Consider the following 10705-nt stretch of genomic DNA (forward strand, 5'->3'; position numbering starts at 1 on the left):
TCCTGCCATGACAGAGTACAAAATAGACTGCGTAGGGGTTGGCCTTTTCTCTTCCCTGCAACCTCTCTCCCACAGATGTGACGTTGGGAGCCTTCCTCGGCTTTATCGTTAATTCCATGGAAGATGCTCGTCTGAGCTACAATCTCTGGCCCCTCCTCGCCAATATTTCATGAAAAACATCCGTTTAGCTGAAATCACTGTCAATAATTTTCCCCACTCTATATGTGCCTAAATCAAAACGTAGATTCCATGAACAAAGCTTCTTTCTTAGAAGTGCACGCCTGTGCAACTCTCTTCCTTTTGCCTATTTCCCACCTGACTACAACTTGGATGTTTTCAAGTCCAACATAAACCAATTCATGATAAACCGCCTCTGTAAGTAAGACACTTTATCATATCTCAATTTCTAACGATTATTATGAGGTTATTCCATAGGCCACTGTACATGCAATAACCCTTATCCTCGAGTGACCTCCAGGCCTTGATGAGTCGTGACTACCATGTATATATATATATATATGTATATATATATATATATATATATATATATATATATATATATATATATGTATATATACGTTAGAAAAGCATTTCATCCAAGGCATGAAAATTGTTAAACAAAATCTTTTTACTATAGGCTTTAAAAATAATAGTACAAGATTCAATTTTAAATTTATTCATCTTCAAAGTGCACTTTTATAAATTTTACAAAATAAGGTATAAATAGTAAATACCTCACTTTGTAAAAGGTATAAAAGTGCACTTTGAAGGTAAATAAATTTCAAATTGAATATTGTACGTTTATTAATAAAGGCTATAGTAAAATATTTTGTTTAACAATTTTCATGCCTTGGATTAAATGCTGTTCTAACTTGTATCGTATCTTTTTAAGATTATATTTTATTTAATTTAATAATTTGGATTAAAAACAATGCACGTGGTTTTGCATGTATTTATAAAAATTCGCCTACTCTCTATTTCTGTTTGTATTTCTCCTCACACCACAACTCATTATTTGCAACCTCCTCTTTGTATTATTACAGATCTTAATATTCTCACTGTTTCAGTTTGCATTTCTCCTCACACCACAACCTATTTTTTGCATCTCCCTCTTTGTCATACATGTCTGAATAATGAGAAAATCTGATTTTTTTTAAACAAAAACTTTAAAAAATCTTTTTTAGATTATTTTTTTAAAATTCTTTCTGAATAGAAACTCTTTACAATTTAATAAGGAACATATTTCATATAGGTTTCATTAAAAACATTCAGTAGATAACGAGAAAAATAGAGATGAAATTTCAAAGGGACTGTATAACTGGTTACGCTCAATAGTAGTCCTCGCCGGCGAAGGTTTTGTTATTATATTATTATTGTTATTATTATTTAAAACATTATGTGTCGTGCTCTTTCGCGCGAGGACTTATATAGTAGGAGAGAGATGTAAAACAATGTTCATCACAATCAACTGATAGATAAATACCTTGCTATCCTTCTACTTTTATGTTTCATAATGTTTAATTTGGTAAAAAAACAAAACAAAATTAATTATGCTTTCACTAATAAGATAGATAGATGCCAACTAATTAAGTGCCAAATAACTAAGAAAATATACTTCCATCAAGTGGGAATCGAAATTTAGATTCCAGCGATTACTTAAATATCACGTTAAAACAGCCATCTATTTTCACAGCGATAAATACAAACTTTCCATAGGGAGTGCTGACACACATAAGAGTTGTACACTTCACTCCCAACCACCTACATCGGCCTCATTTTCTTAAATTCTCACCAGGTGTCACCGGTAAAAAAATCTCAGGAGCATGCCACATTTCTAACTTCCGATGAAAAATATTGTGTTTCAGTTGGCACAAATTTCTCCGGTCGTGAGAACTATCTGAAAGCAAAATAGCAGTGACTCCCATGGTAAATTTTATAATTTTTCTCGCATAAAATATTATTCTAAGGGAGGCGCGTGTTTTATCTTACTGATACGACGTTTAAATATATATATATATATATATATATATATATATATATATATATATATATATATATATATATATATATGCGTGTGTGTGTGTGAGGGTTTATATCCGTCGTTATTTACTCGCTATATAAATGTATATGCATACACACATATAATATGTTTGTATAATCTGAAACATAGAATTGTTTAATGAAAAAAATATTAAAATTTTTGTAAGTCTGATCTTTAAACTGTCGTGTTTTAAAAATTAAAAAAAAATGTTATTTACGTATTATTATCCAATCTTACTAAAGAATACTTAAGGATGGGCATTGTTTGGAAAGTATAAACTATGAGGCAGTCAACTGAGACTGATGCCACATTCAGGCCTTCCGGAGTTCGAATATTCTTGATTGCATAATGTATGCGCCCGAATTGTGCGTTCATTCGTTCTTAATTCCCTTTATTTATGTGTCAGTTGTAAGGTGTCATGCAAGTAAAGCCTTACCAAATGGAATCATCGGTGGTTTTGTGGTTGGTCTATAACGACGTGACCGGCAGGAATTGTCACGTGCTGCACTGATGATTGCGTAAGTAGTAAACCATAGTGTCAGTAGGTATAAAAGAATAATTATTATATATATATGTATATATATATGTATATATATATATATAACTAGAGTATATCGAACCAAAACTCACCAATAACACACCTAAAAAAGAAGAAAAAGTAAAATAATTTGGTATACACCTCCTTATCATATGATGCTCCAAACAAACCTTGGCAATAAATGGTTTAACTTTATCAAAAAGGATTGTCTACTCCAAAACACTGTGCACACCTACCGTAATTAAAATAATGTCATATTAACCTACAATAGTAGTGATAATTTAGAAAGAAAAACATAATAACAAAATATTAAATGGCAATAATAGAAATTCACCCAAATAACTGAATCATGCAACAGAAAGTCTGAATGCCCCCTCAAAGGAAACTGCCTTATAACCTAAGTTGTTTATTAAGGTACCATTCTACTAAAGAAAACACTGCCACTAAAAATATTATATTGGCATGGCTAGCAATACATTCAAGGAAAGATATAAAGGCCACAAGTGCTTCTTTGTAAATTCTAACTATACTGACAGAACATCACTATCTAAATACTTTGATAAGTTAATTGAACAGAAATTACTACGAATTGTAAATTGGACTATCCTTATGAGAGCTAACGCCTGTTTGTCTATAAATTCACCTTGCTACCTCTGCGTTTTTGAGAAACTAACGTTTAAGGAGAGAGATACGCTACTGAACAAAAAAAAGGCAACTCTATTAATTGCAAACACTATGAGAAACACAGCCTTTCTTACCTCAATCTTATCTAAACCCTAAAAACAGTACTTCAACACACACACATATGGCATACCGAATATACCACCAGCATACTCTTTATTCTTACGTTGTTGTTGAACAATCATAATCAGTATGGTCTAATGGAAATTACCTTGCTATCACCTATATATCCCTTTCACTCAATCCTTCAATTTGCTTATATAAAGTATGTGCCCCTGTATGCACCCTTATGTAACCATAAATAACTGCATATTTTTATATCAGAGACTCATCCATATTTTACCATATATATATATATATATATATATATATATATATATATATATATATATATATAACTTTATTCGATTGGCAAAATGTTAGAATAATTATAAAGAAGTGAACCATCGCGTAAATTCAATCAACTAACAAATGGAAAACGGGGTGAGGAAAAAAATTAATGGGGCAAGTTATATGTACAATTCAATAAAATAAATAAGTCGATTAAAAAAAAGATCGTTAAAATACACCCGAAGCGCTTTTCGTTCAGACTAACATTTTCAAGGGTCATAAGTCTGAAAATTATTATTATTTTTTAGAATATTTGGTAGTGGTATGGAGTAAGAGCGGAGAGGAGATTAAGAAAGAAAAAAAAAAACCTTGCTACCCAAATAATTATAATTGAAGCCGGAGGTTTCTCTGCTTGTACAAAGTAGGGGGGTTAGCAATGATGGCAAGTGCTTCGAGGACAGACAGGTGGAACTTTGTGCGTCCTCGGTACAAAACAGAAAAAACACTCCGGAGAGAAAACAAGACCGCACTCATTTTTATCGACCAAGTGTTGGCTGATGGACGATTCTATCAGTTGAGATTTTCTGGTGGTAGGTTGATGATCTCGGATGAAACGGGGAACATGTTGGGCAATTCTGACTTGAAGACGCTGGGTCGTCTTGCCTATATAGACGGCACCACACCGACATTGAAATTTATAAATAATATTACTTGTTTGAGAGATAGGCAAGACATCCTTACGAAATGAGGGAAAGGCGGTTTTTGTGGAAAAAGCAATATATATATATATATATATATATATATATATATATATATATATATATATATATATATATATATACCCGAAACAGTGTTACATGGTAAACAACTGATGATCCCTTTAAAAATAATAAAAAAATTGGTATTATAGTAAATTCGAGAGAGTTGATGCAGTGATTGCAGGTGATTAAATGACTTACTGACTAGATTTTTTTTTTTTAACGAATGATAAAAAGTAAATTTTTGTATGGTTTCAAATGTTTAAAACTTCAAAGACTATATATATATATATATATATATATATATATATATATTCTTTTTTATATGTGAATTCTATATTAGATTTTTCTCAATACATGTTGGTAATTTCTGCTTCCCACCTATACTGTAAATGTACAGACTACCATACCTACTTCGCCTCCAATATTATCTTATTAACTTTCATGTTACATATTTATATATACTAATATGTTACCCTAGCACTTTTCTTCCCTTTTAATACATGTTTCTATTATTGTATAAGTAAATTTAACTATATATAGTGTGGATGATGGAAAGGGCCTTGGATCAAACAACGTTTTGCCTTTTTATTTACACTTTTTATCACTTTATTATACGTGTGTATATGCCTACATTCGTATTAGTTTGTATGCGGACTTAATATATGTGTCTTTTTGTTGTTGCATTTTATATATGTACTTCTCTCTTAATACTCTCATACTTTGCCGATATGATTTTGAAATCCATGGTCTAAACCCAGAACTACGAATCTACAATCTATACTTAAATAAAAAAACAAGGATATAATAAATTTTAATCACTAGAAGTATAATAAATCCGTTATATACCACATATAGTAATGTGATGTAATAAACACATTGTATAACTGATTATAATGTGATAATACTAATATTTACTTATTAATAATTATATGCGTGAATTTTCGTATCTGCATACCCATATAGATCTGTATACGTTTTGATGTACCCCGATAAAATTTTAAATTCTCAATAATTCCATAATGCCTTTTGATCGCACATTTTTAATTTAAATATAGTTCATTTTAATATTCTAATAATATTTACTTTATTTTGTAGTCGTCCGTCTGTGTACTTTTATTGTGTGCACATATATATATGTATATATATGTATATATATGTATATATACTAGCAGAAATAACCGCCGTTGACTGGGTTCAAAAACAGCCTACATAAAAATGGACTGTGATTGATAAAAGTGATAGGTTATGAAAAGGAGGGGGTTGTAAACAGATAGGTTATGATACTTAAATATGTTACCCTAAGCAAACTATGATGAAATTAAAGATAATTTTCGCGAAAATATATATTTAAATCAACTTTGTTTCTATTCGTAGCCAAGAGTGGCTAACTAAATGATGCTTCCTTAAAAAGAGAAAATGTTATATATATATATATATATATATATATATATATATATATATATATATATATATATATATATATATATATATACAAGAAATAAATGTTACCATAGGCAATAAAAAGTTACTTTTATGAAAGAAAAGTTCATTGGTTTGTATTTTTAAGTAGTTTGTAAAAATGTGTTTTTTTAATTCACGAACCGGTTTAAAAAAATCAAAATGGCAGCGACTTTGAAATGGAGAGCCCCGTTTTCAATTTGAAGGTGGGGCACCTGAGCATTCTGTGTTAACAATTTAAAAGAGTTCCGTCAACGTAAGGAATGTTTATAAAGATATTTTAATGTTTTCCATTATTTTGTTTGAGGAATATTCGATTATGGCATTTGTAGTTTTTATAATAATTCATTTAAGTAGTTATCACCTCAAATTTCGTTTTAATTTCGGTTCGCTGAAATTATTTCAAGTAAAGAAAATTAAAAACTATTTCAAAACAAAAAAAATATGAACTGAACTTTTATTGACTATGGTAACATTTATTTATTGTATAGTTATTTTTTCGGGTAGTTGTTTATCGGCTTTCCTGCTAAACACTCTTCCTTAATAATATCGACAAAATATCGAAAAACAAAGAAACAAAAACAGTTTTGAAAAATAATGATGCTTTACTTACTTTAGTAAAATAATCCGAAACAGAAAAATGGGACATTAAAAAAGTAAACACGTAATTACTTTAGTTTTTAAAGCAAAGACTCGATATAAATATTAATAAGAAGAAAATGGCGCCCTTTTCAATCAGTTCGTTTCAGCTTCGTTTCAGTTTCACAGTATTGAACGGTGTAGTATTGCGCCGTTGGATTTATGGTTGTACTATTGTAATGTGAAGAACACGCAGAAAGGGTTGTAATCAACTGAATTCCTTCTAGTACACTGACAAAAAAAGCTAAAACAGATATATAAATACAAATAAAATGGTTGTGTAAATGTTTTAAAAAAGACACGTAATAACGTGATCAGGATTTTTTCCATCTTTTTACACGATAACAAGTAACGTTTTATTTTTTATTATGTATCTATACATACACACACACACGTACGTTCAGTTTATGTTATAAAATAAATTATAATTATATATATGTATATATATATATATACTTGTTATTGTTTGTGGATATATACACTAAAATGGTTATTCGTGTGTGTGTGTGAATATACTTGTATGTATGTATGTTGGTATGTTTGTCTGTCTGTGCACGCGTATGCATATATGTTCATTTTTTGTTGCGTATGTATGTATATAGATGTATGTCACGGTATGCATATTTTAATATTATTTACTTAATTATATACACATGTCTGTATAATAGTATTTCTGTACGTACGTTTATTTTTGTATTTGTCTGTCTGTGTATTCTTATTGTCTACATACGTATATGTATATGTGTGTATATTGATATATATATATATATATATATATATATATATGTTTGTATGAATATATACTTGAGCGTGTTTGTGTATCTATACATAAAGATGGTTACTCGTGTGTATGTGTATATTCTTGTATGTATGTATATATACGTGTGTGTGTGTGCTCGTGCGTGTCTTTGTCTGTGGTTGCACACGTATGTGTATATATGTATATTTTGTGCGTGTGCATATGTATGTAGGCCTCGGTATGAATATGTATGTATTAGTCTATTAACCTTTCCTTCTCCTTTACATTGTCAACGCTATTTTTCTTTTCCTTCCCTATCTATTGCCCCCTTTACTAGTGCCAATACGTAACTGATGATATCAACGAACACATTTGCAAACTTCGTTTTCTGACACGTGTAAATAAGTGTATAAACTGAACGCCCTATTCAATCTACTGTTCCAGTAAAATGATGACCCACTTTATTCATTTCAGATTTATACCCAGTTGTTTTACTATTTTTGAATAATTTCCCAATAAGTTGAAATGATGCCTCTCCATTTTTTATCTTTTTTATTCTTTATCTTTCCATCTTTTTTATCCTCCTTTTTTAGATAGCTCGACACTCTACGATTTTTATGTTTTTTTTTTTTGAAGAGCTCTTTTTTTTCTATTCTTCAATTTCTTTTTTTCCATTTTTCATTGTAGCGTGGAGAGGTTCCAGATCGCACGAGGAAGTCTCATTGACTGAAACAGATAGCTGTTTGTAACAAACATAGGTAACTGTTTACCCTCAAATCAAATTAAATTATATATATATATATATATATATATATATATATATATATATATATATATATATGTGTGTGTGTTTATGTGTGTGTTCACTTTAGTATTTCCTCTGAAAAATATCAACACCGTTAATCTGATTTGAAACTTGAATTCAATATAATATAGATTAGTATCTTAGTGTTCCAAAAGGATTCTTCGTTTACTCTTGACATCTTATCAGATAAAAATTCATTTTTATTACATTTTCACCCCAATCAATGCACAATGGTACTTTCCTGTAAAGGTGTGTGTGCTAATTTGCATGTATACTATGTCAGAGGTTGAGCAGCAAGATGTCTGTTTTTATTATACTTGAACTTCTGCATATCAGTAGTGTCAGGGAAGCAAAGACCTGTAAGAAAATTCCAGTCTACACTTGTATTAGAGTAGAAAGCTTTCTGGCATCTGGGGATCTTTAATGTGTAGGGGTGGGATTTTGTTGCTTCTTAGATTCGTCGAGGGTATTTATGTCCAGGGTACAAAAGATTGTAGTTCGGCGGAACACTTACGATTAAAAGACTTGTAAAATAGAGGGATGCAACATTTCGTCGATAGAACAGAGGTTGAAGTCTAGCTGATATTCCGAGACCTATTAGGTTGCTTATATCTTTGGAACCTTCATACATGGACAGGATACTCTCGGGCGCAAGTAACTTTCTAGAACGGTAGAGGATGACTACCTAATTTACAGCAGGTTTGGCAATGTCCTCAAATATCTGTTCCACTTATGCTCCTTGTGTACATAAAACCGAGGAGTTTGAACGAAATACTTTCAGATAATGCATCGTTCGCAATGGTTATTAGTGTTTGAGAATGTGTCCTGTACATTATAAAAAACACTTAGCTTTGGCAGCATTACATTTTAACATAGATGTTTTTTCTACATTTCATTTTAATTGGAAGTGTTTCTCGTGGTAATGGTTTATGTGTTTGGATAAGTGTTCATTCATTTTCCCATCATGTCTGCTATGGAGTGTTATGTTTTTAACAGATATGCCCATCCCGGAGACAATTTCATCAGAGGGATCAGTTAAAGACATATCTTGTTTTTGCGATTACTTTTTTTTTTCGTATGTATTATCTATTTTCATCAAATGTGTTCATACCTTTTTTTACCGACTCCGAAAAAAAAAAACAAAAAAAAAACAGCGATTGTAAATTCAAGCGGACGCATTGATTCATACGTTTTGCAGGTGAATCTCTGTGTAAACTCGAGCACATCAGAAATCACTGTGCAACCGCTTCGTCTGCCAATAACAAAAATATAAGCGCACGTTATAATAGACGCTGATTTCATCGCTACTTTGGTCTCACAACTATTTATAAATAACGTAAATATGAATCTCTGCGATGCTCCATCGAGCAAATGTATTCGGAAAGCATGTTTAATCTCATTCTTTCTTATCTACTCTATTTCCAGTGTTGTCCCTACCGTTGCCTTAAGCTTGCGAAAGTCCATTCGGGAGGACGAATTTGGCAAATCAAGTGATTTATATGAAACGGCGCTTCCGTAAAATTCGATCAATCTTTCTATTTTCTTCGTTATCATTTCCTGCCGATCTTACTTATAAATAGTGTCACCTAATATTGGCTCTGAAATCTCCAAATATCTGTCCAGAAAATATGCAACTAGAAAATCAAAAATTGGTCCTACATTAAATGTTCCCGACTTTAAAATTAGAGTATCAATAGCATTACTGTATTTATACTGCATTAGTAATTTCTAGTATTATTGCGCTATCGTAGAATAATTATCCTATAGATTATTTATACATAACAGTTCGATGAATAAAAGTAATTCGCCTTTTAAAATATTTTCCATTAATAAGAATTGATATATCACTCATAATCTTTCCTATATTCGGTTGGATCACTAAAAAAATATCAGTTATGATGCGAAAAATAAACTTTATTCCACCACATTTTCCGACCGATATAATGCATTTATTAAATATATTTTATTCTAAACCATTCCATCTGACAAAAATTAATCAATTTAGCATTACTAGCGCACCTTACAAATACAATTAATCTCTCAATATATATATATATATATATATATATATATATATATATATATATATACGGCCACCGATATATATATATATATATATATATATATATATATATATATATATATATATATATATATATATATATATATATATATATATATATATATATATATATATATATATACGGCCACCGATTCCGTAGTCAGGGGGTAGGACTGCCGACTGTCATCACGACGGTTCTAGGTTCGATCCTCGGCTTGGGAGAGGTGTTAGTCTAGCGGCACTGATGAGTTGTGAAACAACGAAACAGGTCTGTATGTCGATGACTAAAATATATTTTATAAAGCTCCCCTCTTCGGTAGAGCACTCTCGTAAATTATCTTACTCGCTACTTAATTTAGCTGAAATAATGCGAAGCTCGCGCTTTGTTTACAAACAAACGTTTGAGCCCTCTACGAGTGGCGAACGGATGTTTATTTAAATAGACGTCCGGACAGTTTAATTTCGGCCACCGATTCCGTAGTCAGGGGGTAGGACTGCTGACTGTCATCACGACGGTTCTAGGTTCGATCCTCGGCTTGGGAGAGGTGTTAGTCTAGCGGCACTGATGAGTTGTGAAACAACGAAACAGGTCTGTATGTCGATGACTAAAATATATTTTATATATATATATATATATATATATATATATAT

The sequence above is a fragment of the Euprymna scolopes genome, chromosome 6 (assembly GCF_053919585.1).
Source record: "Euprymna scolopes isolate OS-2025 chromosome 6, ASM5391958v1, whole genome shotgun sequence".
In the NCBI taxonomy this organism is placed as follows: Eukaryota; Metazoa; Mollusca; class Cephalopoda; order Sepiida; family Sepiolidae; genus Euprymna; species Euprymna scolopes.